The sequence below is a fragment of the Dendropsophus ebraccatus genome, chromosome 15, assembly GCF_027789765.1.
Source record: "Dendropsophus ebraccatus isolate aDenEbr1 chromosome 15, aDenEbr1.pat, whole genome shotgun sequence".
Lineage (NCBI taxonomy): Eukaryota > Metazoa > Chordata > Amphibia > Anura > Hylidae > Dendropsophus > Dendropsophus ebraccatus.
The window spans coordinates 36,855,061-36,865,307 of NC_091468.1; the positions used below are offsets into that span (position 1 = coordinate 36,855,061).

At 40.2% G+C, this 10,247-nt stretch overlaps 1 pseudogene; it reads right to left on the reverse strand.

Annotated features, from left to right (window-relative positions):
* Positions 1 to 7,121: 7,121 nt before the first annotated feature.
* On the reverse strand, positions 7,122 to 7,697 carry LOC138774315 (UMP-CMP kinase pseudogene; annotated as a pseudogene).
* Positions 7,698 to 10,247: the final 2,550 nt, after the last annotated feature.

Below are 10,247 nucleotides of genomic sequence, written 5' to 3' on the forward strand. Positions count from 1 at the left end.
TATATATATATATATATATATATATATATATATATAGTCTTCTGCTTCTTAACAATTGATGTAAAAGTCAATACTATCATGCTGAGTTCGACGTAGAAGTCAATATGGCATGAAAAAAAAAATAGCTACTGCATATTTTTCAGGCTTCATTCCAAGACGTTCGTTTCATATTAGCTCCACATTGTATCCTTAGCAATAGGGAAGTAAAATACAATATATTGTGAATATTAAGTGAAATGTCACTTAAGAGGCACAGTAGGGGGACTTGGTTACTTTATTACTGTGAGGGGTAACAGAGTTGTGTAATGCCTGGAGTCGTGGATCCACTGAACCATCACTAGCGATGGTAGTAACCGCACCAGGGAGCGGAGTTGAAGGGGCCGCTGGTTTTCAACAGGAGCCGCAAGGCTGGATGGACTTGCTGCGGCAGGCGACCCCCAGGTTTGGTTGCTAGTGACAGCAGGCGAGGCGTGGCAGGAGCAGTAGGCAGAAGACGCGGACAGGGACTAGGAACAAGGACTGAGGTCAGGAACAACAGGGAGCTGGGCCAAACGCTATGGGAAGCATGTAGAGGCTCCAACACCTGAGGTGGGGCAGGGTTGGAATTTATAGGAGAGTGTGTGGGCTGTGACCAATTAGGGGCGGACTGCCCTTTTAACTCCGAGACAGCCGTCGCGCGCGCGCCCTAGGAGGCCTGGACACGCGCCGGCCGGCCCCGCGACGGACAGGAGCGGGGCGAGGTGAGGCGCCCCCAGGGGCTGAAGTGGCAGCAGAGTCGGGTCCCTGCACGTGGACACCGGCGGCTGCAGGACAGGGTGAGGGGGTGCATCGGCGGTCCGGAGCGCGGGACGCCGCTGCAACCCTGACAAGTTGCTGGTATGTGGTCCTGGTCTGGCAGTATTTTTGGCCCTTACATTGTGAAATTATTGATAATATTGAATAATTTTGTTAATATTGTGATAGTATTTTGGGGAGAATATTTGCTTCTTGTACCGTAGAGTCATGTGGGTAACTATATGACTGTATTGTTTAAGGCTACGTTCATTCATACATAGTCTATGGCTATGTTCCCACTTTGGGAACATATCAGGAAAGGTGGCTGATCATGACCATTTTTAGCGGCCGTCTAGTTAACAAGATGGCTTTGTTTGCCCGATATGTTCCCAAAGTGGGAACATAGTCCAAAACTGTAAGCTGTAAAAAAACTTCTATAATTTATACTATAAAAAAAATTGTAATCTTTTTTTCAACTGCTTCTATCGCTGGTTTTAAATGATGGCTGTTTTTTTTTTTGCCTTTTGACTTTACTTTTCATCCAATGATTTATCTTTCACAAGAGGAAACTAATATTTTCAATTGATCTATTAGAAATACAATCTTTTTTTAAATGTTTTATGGCCGTCAAGATAAAACCATGCGTGAACAGGTGAATAAAATGGCGATTATAAAAAAACAGAAAGCAAATAATGAGCATGTTCATTAGTTTTTATGCCCATACTCAATTACAGCAATTCTTCTCTACTGTGTGTACATTGATGGCCCATTCCCCTTAGACTTTTTTTATAATTGTAATATTTATTGGTTTTTCAAATAGTGAGGTATACACAACCATACCAGAAGCGGTAATTAGAATACAATAAGAACTTCAAATACACAAAAGAGAGGTATCACAGCCTTTGGCGCACTTGATGCCTAGTACAGGTGGCATCAACGGGACACCAACCGACTAGGGGCGAACCACTCAGCAATCAGTCAGGAAACCTACACAACTGATCGGACGACAAATACTAGAATCACAAGAGACACGACAAGACAAAACACTAACAAAGGGAAGACAGACAGAGGAGTGGAAAGGGAGGAGCAAAGAGGGGGAACAGGCTAGATCAGGGAGAAGCACAGCTTAGCATGTATATCCAGACCGAGCACAATATGCATCCCAGGGAGCCCAGATAGAATCAAACAGGGGAAGCTTGTTATTGAGAGAGGCTGTAAGGTGTTCTAGTGAGCGCATCTTTTATTCTAGAGATAAGTTCAGTTTGGGACGGGGAAAATGTTTTTTTTCCAGTTACGGGCAATCAAGGTCTTGGCCGCCAAGAGAACCTGAAGTGCTAACTTAGTAGGCTTCTTCCCCAACGATTTAGGGGTGAGGTTAAGAAGATAGACCAGGGGGTCCAAGGGTAAATTTGTACCAAGTACCTCCGTGAGTAAGGAGTTAACTCGTGACCAATAGCCCCGAATGCCCGAACAGGACCAAAAAATGTGGTAGAGAGAGCCTATCAAGCCAACACATCGCCAACAAATAGGGGAGATGGAACTATTAAGTTTGTTCAGTAACTCAGGGGTATGGTACCACTGCATGATAAGCTTATAATGGACTTCCTTATAGGTGACACAAATGGAAGATTTCGCCGCTCTGCTCCATACAATTTCCCAAGACTCAGAAGATATCGTCCTGGAAAGTGTATGTTCCCATTTGTCCATGTATTTGTGCCTGGCCAGCGCGTCATCCCCACCAGATTCCAGAATTCGATATATGTCCGAGATCAGACCCCTGGTGGATGTGCCCGTTCCCCTTAGACTTTAAAGGAGAAGTCTGGTGAAAATCCTTATTAAAGTATTGTATTGCCCCCAAAAGTTATACAATTTACCAATAGAAACTTATTAGGGAAAATGAACCTAAAGTGCTTTTTTCCCTGCACTTACTACTGCATCAACGCTTCACTTCCTGGATAAAATGGTGATATCACGACCCGACTCCCAGAGCTGTGTAGGCTGTGGCTGCTGGAGAGGATGATGGCAGGGGGACACTGAGGGACACAGGGCACTGGAGGGAAACTGAGCATCCCTCTGCCATCATCCTCTCCAGCAGCCACAGCCCGCACAGCTCTGGGAGTCGGGTCGTGACATCACCATTTTATTCAGGAAGTGAAGCCTTGATGCAGTAGTAAGTGCAGGGAAAAAGCACTTTATAAGCATTTCCTGTAATAAGTGTATATTGGGGTTTTGTATAACTTTTGGAGGGGCAATACGATACTTTAATAAAAAAATTTCACCAGACTTCTCCTTTAATGGAACACATTATTACATTGGAAAGCCTTTCTATAGGGCTAAGCAGAAAAACACTTTTATGTCTCCAGAGACTTATCTGTAATAATTTACATATCTACTTAGTAATCAAATGGGGGTGGTTCTAATCAATGATCTATACTTACACTTATACACAGATAGCTGTCAATCACTTAGTATGACCACCCACTTGACCATGTAGACCAAAAAGGGCAGAGATTTATCCTGGAACTTTTTCTACAAACTGTACATCCATCTGCCCAACTTCTCCTACTCTATAAGATGCTGCCAGTAGATTGAACTTTATTTTCAGTGTGACAGGTTCCCTTTAAATAATTGCATTCCTTATACATTTGCATACTTTATGAACCTCATTGTGGTGTATTTGCACAGCTATATTCCCAGTAAAGTAAAATATAAATGTAACTATATACAATTCAGATGCTGGTCCCAGACCTTGAAAAGGGTACTGCTCATATTCCTGCCAAAACTGGGAACATAAACAAGAACAACAATCTGGCCAACTACCAAAAGTGGGAGAGAGAATGGATGCGGCCTGACATAATAGTCACATCAATTAAATGGAAAACAGACTATGCAGATTGAATTGGTTTGGATGAAATTGAATCAATGTATTTGGCCAAACCTGCCAGCTACACACATGGAGAGTCCGCATTTTCAAACATCTTGAAGGTATGACATTAGTAAGCAATTTCACGGGTCTAATTGTCTTAATTACCATAAGCCAAATTGTACAAAATAATAGTTTTCTGAGACCTTTGGGGGAGAATGTACCTGATTTCCCTGAAGCCGCCTAGGTAGATGTTTCTTTAGAATGCAGCAGGAGTCATTTGCCATTTTAATGCATTAATAATGTGATTCCTTGATGTATTTATGCAATGGCGCCGACTAATTTTTACAAAATTCATCTGATAAAATGAGGGTTATTAAGCCCTTAGTTCCCTGTAGCACATCATAGTTCATACTTCAATTGGTTGTTGGTTGGACAGTGGTATACTTTGCTGAAAAAGTGGTTGTGTAAGAGTTTAGGGGTACTCCAGAGAAAAAAAAAATCAATCAGCTAGTGTCAGAAAGTTATATAGATTCGTAAATTACTTTTTAAAAACGCAAGGCTCCCAATACTTATCAGCTGCTGTAGTTCTTGCAGAAAGTGGTGTATTCTTTCTAATCTGATACAGTGCTCTCTGCTGCCACCTCTGTCTGTGACAGGAACTGTCCAGAGCAGTAGCAAATCCCCATAGAAAAACTTTCCTGTTCTGGACAGTTCCTGTCATGGACAGAAGTAGACTTTTTTTTTTAATAGCAGTAGTTAGAAAATCTGTATAACTTTTTGACATCAGTTGATTTAAAAAAATATTATTTTTTTTAACTGCAATGAGGATTATCCGTCCGGTATTGCAGTACCATATGAACATAGCCTAAAAGGATATTTAATTAAATTTTTTTTTTTTATAAAGTTTGAACTCCCACATAGTGGTACATTTCAACACATACATTACATTACATTACACATACAACACATTACATAAATTACATTACTTCTCAACACATAACATGATAAAATTAAGGAAAACTATCTTTCCCATTGTAGGCAACATCAAACTAGAACTCTCATCACGGACTGTTAGCAGGGCATATTGGTGTGTTGTATTTCTTTAACCCCCTCACGACCGAGGACGTAACTGTTCGTCCTTGATCGGGTAGGGGAGTTCAGCGCAAGGCGACCCTAATCTGAACCCCTGCGATCCCGGGTGTTATTAATAGCCTGGGACCACGGATATAAGCTGACAGCTGCATCTAAGCTGTTATTTATGCCTCATCCCTGGTGTCTAGTGGGCAGATCGCCCCCTCAAGATGCGATTGCAGAGGGGTGATCTGTTTAACTTACCCGGCCTTAGCATCATAATGGCGCTGATCTCGGCTCAGTATTCTGTTGATCTGGTCTGCAGCAGACGAGACCAACAGAGCACTGATCTAATGGATCGGTGCTCTATTATATACGCAGCATTGATCTCAATGGGAGATCAATGCTGTGTATATAGAAGTCCCCAGGGACTAATTACTGTGTAACAAAAATGTTTTTTCATTAATTAAAAAAAAAAACCTTACCTATTTAAAATTTAAATCACCCCCCCCCTTTTCCCATTTTATAAATATAAATAAATAAACATATTTGGTATTGCCGTGTGCGTAATCACCGAACTATTAAATTATCACATTCCTGATCTTGCACAGTAAATGGTGTAAGTGCAAAAATCCACCAAAGTGCAAAATTGCGCATTTTTGGTTGCATCAAATCCAGAAAAATTGTAATAAAGCGTCAAAAAGTTGCATATACGCAATGAAGGTACCACTAGAAAGTACACGTCATAGCGCAAAAAATTATACCTCAACCAGCCCCATAGACCAAAGCATTTAGATTTTTTAAAAGGTTTTAATTTTTTAAAAGGCATCAAATAAAATAAAAGTTATACAAATTGTATATCATTTTAATTGTACTGACTTGAGGAACATCATTTTACCATAGGACAAAGAGTGTAAACACAAAACCCCCCCAAATATAAAAAAAATTGTGTTTTATTTTCAATTTCACGGTGCAGATATTTTTTTCCACTTTCGCAGCATATTTTATGGAAAATTTAAGTATGTCATTGCAAGGACTTTGGCCAATTGTCACTTTTGCATTTTCGTTTTTTCCTCCTCGCCATAACGCTTTTATTTTTCCACCTACAGGGCCATGTGAGGGCTTGTTGTTTTTTTTTTAGGATCAGGTGTACTTTGTAATGACATCTTTCAATCTGCCATAAAATAAATGATGGAACACCCAAAATATCATTTATGGTGTGAATTTGGGTCAAATTTTTTTTGGGGGGGTTCCATGCTTACGTAATGCACTTTCCGGTAAAGCTGACATTATTTCATTACTCTATAGGTCAGTGTGAACACAGCGATATGCATATTCACTAGGTTTTCTAACGTTTTACTATTTTTATTAACGGTAAAACTTTTTTTAAATAGGTATATTTAAAATGGCCCCATTGTGACTCTTATAGCGCCTTTATTTTTTCACCTACAGGGTCGTATGGTGTGTAATTTTTTGCGCCATGACCTCTGGTTTTTATTAGTAACATTTTATTTAGATCAGATGGATTGATCACTTTTTATAAAAAAAAATTCTATACATAAAATGTAATTATATAAAAGCAATCTGTGCAATATTGTTTTATTTTAATAGATTGGACGATTACACACGCTACGGTAAATTATATGTTAATAAACTTTATTATTTGTATGTGTTTTATGTATAAAATGGGAAGGGGGGTGATTTTCACTTTTATTGGGGGAGGGGCCTTGGGGCGTTTTTTAAAACTTTTATTTATTTTCTTACACTTTTATAGTCCCCTTAGGGGACTTTTACATTACTAAATTAGATTTCATACACTGAGCACTGCTATGCCTTAGCATAGCAGGGATCAGTGTAATCTGCGATCTTCTGATAGCGATTGCCTGTGGCCTGTGGCAGACTCTTTCAGAAGATCAGACTGCAAGGAGGTAAGGGGTATACTTCCGGCAGTCAGGCAGTATGATCCGGAGATGCTACGGTCACTTACACATTTAAGGGGTTAATGGCGGATGGCCCGTCATTAATGTTGGGGGCCCGGCTGCTTATTGCAGCCAGTCTCCACCTGCTAGGAAGCAAACTGAGCTCCTGAGCTCGCTTCATAGCGCGCCCCTGGTCATTAAGGGGTTAAAGACATGGATGAGTCTGGAAGAAATCTTGTTATTAGGGGTGAGCTGGTTCGGGTTCGAGTCGATCCAAACACGAACGTTCGGCATTTGATTAAGCAGTGGCTGCTGAACTTGGATAAAGCTCTAAGGTTGTCTGGAAAACATGGATACAGCCAATGACTATATCCATGTTTTCCACATAGCCTTAGGGCTTTATCCAAGTTCAGCAGCCACCGCTAATCAAATGCCAAAAGTTTGGGTTCGGATCGACTCGAGCATGCTCCAGGTTCGCTCATCTCTACTTGTTATCCTTCACGGTCAAAGACTTCTTAGACTTTGCTGAAGACCTGATCTATTGATTGTGAGGCGTCAACTTTTCAGACCTTTCCCCCTTTTTCATAGAGGTCAATGATGGGCTTGGTGGCCTGGAGGTACAGTCTAGATCCTCTTCTCCAGGCTTCCCTATTTCCAAGCAGCGTGCAGTGCAAGTCTCATTGTCACAAAGGAAAGTACAAAGGACACATGGGCATTGCCAACCATGTTTTTGTCCCAGTCCTGCAGATTGTCCTCATTCCTGGGGAAACTGTCAATAAGGAATTTATTTTTCTCAGCGTTTTCCATCACGGTTCATTCCATCGCCCCCTGCACTAGACTGATGGTGATCTCTACTGGCACAATCGATGTGTTTGCCGTATTCAGACCCGGGCCGCTTCCTCTTGTCACATAGCAGGTCTCCAGCTGACAAATGAGTGTAGCCGTATTTCTCCACAATCTTCTTGCACTGGGTCCCCTTCCCAGCCCTCCGAGGGCGAACACTACGAGGGTCTTCATGAGTGGGCGAACACTGCAGGGAAGCAGGACACAGCACCCAGTGCGCAGAAAAGCACACAGAGCTGGAGGGGGCGGAGCATGGATCCGGAAGCCGCTCTTTTTGAACAAGATATTCAATGGAACACAATTTCTAGATGAAGAAGCTAGAATTTCTGTTTCTTTTTTAAATACTAAGCGCCAAATTCAGTCAATAATGGCTTACAATTAGGTTTATTTTTTAACAAAACTAAAAATCAAAACAATATTCAATCATATAACTATTGGTTAACTATTGGATAGTTGAATATTTGGTAATATGAAGGTAATAGATGTACAGTGTAGATGTGTAGATGTACAGTAAATGACTATTTTCCTATTTAAAAGCCTTAATACTGTCTGTGATAGAAAAAAAAAAGAGTCCTCATTTGAATACACATTGTGATCAAGTCTGAGCAAAAATGTTATTTATGGCATATTCTAGAATAAAAGCAAGAACCTTGGAATGATGACAGTGACTGGCAAAATGGAATATTTCTCCCAAGAGTCATAATTGAAACTCATATTTCATTTCTCTACTGCAGCATTACAGAATCATATATTACATTATAGATGCTGAGGTCATGAAAATGATTGGAAGAGTGGAAGATGTGAACTCGTACACGAAACATTATTAATGCCGTTCTTTTACTTGAGTGCTTTTACATTAACTTAATGATAATTTTTTTCCTTTTTACTGTAAATTGGCATACTTCAGTACCAACAGAAACAAATAAAATGGCTCCATCATTTTATATTGAGATTACAACTCCTGTCAAATTTCCAAAACATTGATGTTGGGGCCGTAGCTATAGGACCAGCATTGGAGATTGTCTACCTGATGCAAATTTATACATTGGATATAAACCTTTTAGTGTTTCAGATATGTTCAGATATGACTGGAAATGTTTAAACAGAAGCTAAATGACGTCTGTTATTTTAGGCTCAAAATGACGGACGTCATTTTAAACGGAGCTGAAAAAACGTTGGGTGAACATTGCCTTTTTTTTTCTGTGTCAGTTCTACTCCAGATTTTGGCTTCAAATACTGACAAAATACTGCTACCCAAAATACCATGTGTGAACATAGCCTGAAAGTCAATATAAGACAAACTGTTGCGCAGATCATTCTACATATCATTCTGTCTGAGGACAAGAATTGTCTGGTTTTCCCATAGTAACATATCACAGCTCAGATTCTATTTCTTAAATTGCTTTGGTAAAGTGAAACTTAGCTGTGATTGGTCATTATATGAAAACCAGTGAGTTTTTGTCATCAGACAAGTTAATACATTTCCAGTGATTCACAGGGAGCAGATTCTCTGACCAGTTTTTTCTTTTTTCAATACAGCAATTTTTCCCAACGACAACCGATTCTAGTAGTACCAATCATTGCGAATATGCGCCACAATTTGCACTAAATAAAAAAAAAGTATTTTAATTAAGAACATCGTTCTGCTAAAATAAAAAAGCTGATTGATGTTGCTATAGTTGACTTGAGGAAGTGGTAGTGTAGCTACCAGATAAAAACCCCTTCCCCTTACGTATTATGTGTCATTTATTACCACTCTCCTCCTATAAACTATTCTATAGAGATTATGGTTAGACCATTGTTACTTTCATTTATGGTACAGTATATAGACGGTAAGCAGGTTGATGTTTAGTGGCGCGTGTGCCCTTGTGATTCTATGTGTTACCTGTAAAAGTAAACCCATTCCTCATTAAGATCGATGACATTTCCGCTGCCTATGTGAAGCCAGCAATTTTACATCCTTGTAAATACCATCACTTTAAAAGGAATCCCTAAGATTTATAGCTTGCATATCTAATGTCACCTCTATAGGAAATCAATTAACTTCCTAATGTTTCCATTATTTTTTTTTATTTCCTATTTTTTGTGTCTATGTCTTGTGAATAAATATTTGACTCTTATTCTCCCTCAGCTGTGTTACATTTACTCTGGGTAGACAGTCTGTTTTAGTGTAATCAATGTAAGGGGGAATCCAAACGCTCCATGAATCTGGTCTGTGCATGGAAGATGCTATAGAACGGATTCACAGAGCTTCAAATCAGTTTAAATCTTCGCTGTACTGTACTGACACAGCCGCACGGCAGTAATTGGTTCAAATATTATGTTATTTTATCAATGTAGATGTTCAGTTTGATTGGCCATAAGGTTTTACTCATAGTGAACATATAGCCAAAGAAGAGTGAAACTCATTCAGATGCTGCGGTCCTTTTTTTAAGCCGCAGTCTGGTTCCTGCAAATGGCGCCAGTCTATTCCCAGGCCCCCGCCCCCCTCCATTGATTCTAATGGAGCCGCATCACAAAGGGGAGGGCAGAACGTTACACTGGAGGCGAGTGGGCCCACCTCCAGTGCTGCAGCCAGGGAAGGTGCCAGGGAATAGAACTGGGCCGTGGTTCAAAAAAGGATCGCGGCACGAATAAGGGAGGAATTATTAGTCATGGACCATATGAGAATTTATGTTTGAGTTAAACATAGGTCGTTGTCAGAGTGTCTGGCAGTGCCAGTGTCTTCTCCATATTTAGAAAACACATGTGTAAGTGTATGGGGAGGGTTGGCT